This window comes from Coenobita brevimanus, chromosome 23, assembly GCF_032717465.1.
Source record: "Coenobita brevimanus isolate Jiangsu-jjx chromosome 23, ASM3271746v2, whole genome shotgun sequence".
NCBI classification, from domain to species: domain Eukaryota; kingdom Metazoa; phylum Arthropoda; class Malacostraca; order Decapoda; family Coenobitidae; genus Coenobita; species Coenobita brevimanus.
The window spans coordinates 2,652,501-2,657,500 of record NC_136976.1 but is presented as its reverse complement, the minus strand read 5'-3'; the positions used below and the strand labels follow the sequence as shown (position 1 = coordinate 2,657,500).

Genomic DNA, 5,000 nt, shown 5'->3' with positions numbered 1-5,000 from the left:
AGCTGTCTTGGTAGGTAGGTAGGTAGGTAGTTAGAATGGTAGGTAGTTAGGTAGGTAGCTGTCTTGGTAGGTAGGTAGGTAGGTAGTTAGAATGGTAGGTAATTAGGTAGGTAGCTGTCTTGGTAGGTAGGTTTGTAGGTTGGTATCTTAGTAGGTAGGTAGGTTAATTGATTGCTCAGTGGCCAGGTAGATTGGTCGGTAAGTAGGTAGGTAGGTACTGTAGCTAGGTAGGTAGTAGGGAGGCAGAGTGGTTGGTTAGTAGGTAGGTAGGTAGGTACGTAGGTTTGTAGTTCGGTATCTCAGTAGTTAGTAGGTTGATTGCTCAGTTGCCAGGTAGGGTGGTAGGTAAGTAGGTAGGTAGGGAGGTAGGTAGGTAGGCAGGCAGGTAAGTAGGTAGGTAGGCAGGCAGGCAGGTAAGTAGGCAGGTAAACAGATTAAGCAGGCAGGCAGGTAAGTAGGTAGGTAGTTAGGTAGGCAGACAGGCAGGTAAGTAGGCAGATAAACAGATTAAGTAGGCAGGCAGGTAAGTAGGTAGCTAGTTAGGTAGGCAGGCAGGCAGGTAAGTAGGCAGGTAAACAGATTAAGCAGGCAGGCAGGTAAGCGGGTACGTAGGGTGGTAGGTAAGAAGGTAGGCAGGTAAACAGATTAAGCTTTCAAGGTGGTGCTCGCTCATGAAATTACATATAATAAAATATCCACGCAATATTAACACAGATTTGGAGCTTCAGTGCCATTCGAGGAAGGTTGGTAGGCAGGTAAGTAGGTTGGTAGGTAGGGAGGTAAGTAGGTAGGTAGGTAGGTAATTTCGAACCTTTCCGCGCAAATTGAGGTCACTTAATTTGGTTTACGCGCGAAATTTGAACCTGTTTATTTTCTGTTTACACGGATTTTTTTTTATACATTGATTTACGCGGGATTTTGTTTGTTTTTATTTTCGCGTTATTTTTTTTCTTTTTGATTTATGCAGGATTTTTTTTTTTTTACGTTATTTATGGAGGATTTTTTCGTGGGATTTTTTTTTTACTTTATTCATGCAGGATTTTTTTTAAACTTTTTTTTAATTTAAGCGGGATTTTTTTTTTTTTTACTTACAGGTGTGAGCAAAAGTTTGGCGACAAATTCTGAGTTAGTATATTGGTTCGTATGCTCGTCGGTTAAGGAAGCCCCCTAATATCTGTTCCTTACCGATTTATTTTTTGGGATATTGGTGGTTACTATCCTTGTGTACGTTATTTATTCAGAGTCTTGCGTCATTGGAAGGATTTGCGTACCACAGGACAAGAAAGTGTAATAAGCTAAATAAATCGCTTAGGAAAAGGTGTTAGGGAGTTTCCTTAACCGACTAAAAGATGGGTTATTGTCCTGCCATCCATATCAGCGGTCCTCCTACGTATCCCACCTCCACATGTCACCACTTCGGCGCTAACACCCACCGTCCATATTGATTACATGCTAGGGCTGTCTCATACAGGACTGGTGTAGTGGTATTAGTGGGGATATTTATACGACATGTCGGCGGGTCTTCTGGTAGATCGGTAAAGTCTGCCTAACGAAATTCAAATCCTTAAACTGTTCCCTGCCCCAGCCGGGGTTCGAACCTAAGTCCATTGAGATAGCAGGCCATTTCTCTGTCAACTCGGCCACCTCACTGTGCATCCATTTGCTATTTCTTAAGAGAGAGAGAGAGAGAGAGAGACCTGTTTTCTGGTCGGATAAGGAAGCTCCCTAACACTTTTTCCTAAGCGATTTATTTTGCTAATTACACGTCCTATTCTGTGTTATATAAACCCTCCCAGTATCGCCAGACTCTGCCCAAGTGCCGTACACGAAGATATTAACTAGCCATATCCAAAAATAAATCGCTAAGGAAGAGGTGCCAGGGAGTCTTTTTACCCGACGAGAATACGGCCCTAACTCTTGCCTACTGCTCGATCTCTAGCACTGCGTACCCAAGGTTTTTAAAAATTAGGCGTACCTAACCCGCTTCATTGGTCCCAGGTGTTACTGAGACGTCCCTAATTGAGAGAAAGTTGCATGACTGTGCAGTATGACAGGACGCGCCTCTCTCTCTCTCTCTCTCTGTCTCTCTCTCTGTCTCTCTCTCTCTGTCTCTCTCTCTCTCTCTCTCTCTCTCTCTCTCTCTCTCTCCAATATTTACCTGTCCGGGGCGAGTATTGTTTTTACTCGGTGTGTCTTGTCCGTCCCCGCCCCGGTCGGGCTCTGGGACGGATATTTTGTTCACTCTGTCTCTTCGTTTGCTTGTCTGTCTGTCTGTCTGTGTCTGTCTGTCTGTTAACAACTTTACGCGAAAGCTACTGGTGCGATTTTGACTAAAATTACAGGGATGATGGGCTATGACCTGATCACCTGATTGAATTTTGGGCCAAATTGGGTCAAGGCCCAGGCTGTAGGACAAAAAAATGTATTTAAAAAAATCGTTTGTTCGCCATAACGCCTTTCAAATTCGTCATATCGACATGAAACCCAAACCTAAAGGTGCATCTTTCAAATCTGCATCCTATAACATGCCTCATTACATCAGGGGAGTCACCCCCAGGTAGCGGTAAGGGGGTCAGTGTCAGGTGGGTCGGGCCTAAAATTTCAAATGGGCATAAAATCGTCAATTTTCATCCGATTTACTCCAAATTTGATATGTGACATCTGTGACTAGGCGCCCTGTTGTGTTTAGATGTCAGCACTAAAATGACTGCCGGGGACGGGTTTGCTGTGCCTTGACACCACGTCTTGTTTGAGTTCATTTTATTTTTATTTATTTAGTTATTTTTTACTGCCTGCCTACCTACATGCTTAACTACCTACTTAAGTACCTACCTACCTTCCTACCAGTCTAACCAACCAGCCAACCATCCTACCTACCTGCCTACCCACCTTCCTACCTACCTTCCTTCCTACCTACCTACCTACCTACCTACCTACCTACCTACCACCTGCCTACCTACCTACCTACCTGCCTGCCTGCCTATCTATCTATCTATCTATCTATCTACCTACCTAACTAACTAACTAACTAACCAACTAACTAACTACTAACTATCTGCCCACCTACCTACGGTCATACCAACCAGCCAACCACCCTACCTACCTACCTACCTACCATTCAACCACACAGCCAGCCAACCAACCAACCAACTTACCTGTATACCTACCCACCTGTGTTAAGTAAAATTAAGTTGATTTAAATACCTTAAGTTAGACAAGGGTGCGGGGTTAAGTGGGGTTAGCTGAGGTTACGTTAGATTACGCTGGGTCACGTTTGATTACGCTAGGTTACGTTAGATTACGCTAGGTTACGTTAGGTTACGCTCATCAGTTAAGGAAGCTCCCTAACACCTCCTCCTTAGCGATTTACTTTTGGATTCGGCTGGTTAATATCCTTTTGTACGTTATTTATGCAGAGTATGGTGATATTAGAATGATGTGAGTAACAAGAAGACGGGAAGGTGTAATAAGCAAAATAAATCGCATAGGAAAAGGTGTTAAGGACATGCCCAAACCGACGAAAATACGGGTTCTGGCCTCGTATTTTCGTCGGTTACCGAAGCTCCCTAACACCTTTTCCTAAGCGATTTATTTTGCTGATTACGCACTGCTGTCCTCCTCTGCGTGATGTAATCTCTTCTAATATCGCCTCACTTTACACACATAACGTCCCAAGGGAAATTAACTAGCCGTATCTAAAAATAAATCGCTAAGGAAGAGGTGTTAGGGAGCTTCTTTGTCTAACGAGATTAAAAAGGCCTAAATATTGAAGAAAGGACGATACTTTTAGAAACATCCCTCAAAAGAGTGATGCGTAATGATCAAAAATAAATCGCAACGGAAAAGGTGTTTATGGAGCGGGAGCTTCCTTGGCCAGCGAGAATAAGAACATTTAGTATTGAAAAAAAACGAACGATAATTTTAGAAACTTACCTCAGAAGAGTGATGTGTAATGAAAATAAATCGCCAAGGAAAAGGTGTTTAGGGAGCTTCCTTGGCCAGCGAGAATAAGAACATTTAGTATTGAAAAAAACGAACGATAATTTTAGAAACACCTCAGAAGAGTAATGTGTAATGAAAGTAAATCGCCAAGGAAGAGGTGTTTAGGGAGCTTCCTTGGCCAGCGAGAATAAGAACATTAAATATTGGAAAACTGAACGATAATTTTAGAGACACCTCGGAAGAGTAATGTGTAATGAAAATAAAATCGCCATGGAAAAGGTGTTTAGGGAGCTTCCTTGGCCAGCGAGAATAAGAACATTAAATATTGGAAAACTGAACGATCATTTTAGCAACGCGCCTGCCCTTCCCCTCACATCGCAAGGCAAACTACTCTAACTTTCACAACGCGTCCACAAGTTTTCATATAGTATCGCGTTTTGTTCCGGAATATGAGATACGGGTCAAGTTTCGCATGTTTCGTTGTAGTCGAGGGATGGGCAGCTCCCAAGCGCCTCTTCCGTAGCGATTTATTGTTGCATACGACTGGCTAATATCTTCTGTGTGTTATCTGCGCAGAGTTGGAAGGATTTGTGTTACGCGGAGGAGAGTAAGACGTTTATAAGCAAAATAAGTCGCCTACGAAAAGGTGTTAGGGAGCTGTCTTAACCAGCGACCATACGGATATTAGTCGTGATTGCGTGAAATTCGATGAGAAATGAATCTCCTTGGTTACTAGTCAAGTCAGCCCATCACTTATGCTTCCTCCTCGTCTTTCAATTCCTGTTTCTCTTCATTATCTTCCTCCTCCTCCTCCTCTTCTTCCTCTTCCTCCCCCTTCTCCTTCTCCTTCTCCTTCTCCTCCTCCTCCTCCTCCTCCTCCTCCTCCTCCACGTAAAACGCAGAAAGCAAAACTCAAGCCGCTGTAAACTTAACCCTTTTGAGCTTTTAGCATCTCCCCTTGGAAGCTTTTGGCCAGAGAGAGAGAGAGAGAGAGAAAGAAAGAGAGAGAGAGAGAGAGAGAGAGTTAAGTCACAGAATTTAAACAGTAGAATTAATAA

At 43.3% G+C, this 5,000-nt stretch overlaps 1 protein-coding gene across 1 annotated transcript in view; it reads right to left on the bottom strand.

The window, feature by feature from the left end:
* LOC145392937 (lysosomal alpha-glucosidase-like) overlaps nucleotides 1–5,000 on the bottom strand; it is a 79,710-nt gene that overhangs the window by 52,936 nt on the left and 21,774 nt on the right. The gene's annotated exons all lie outside the window — the stretch shown is intronic.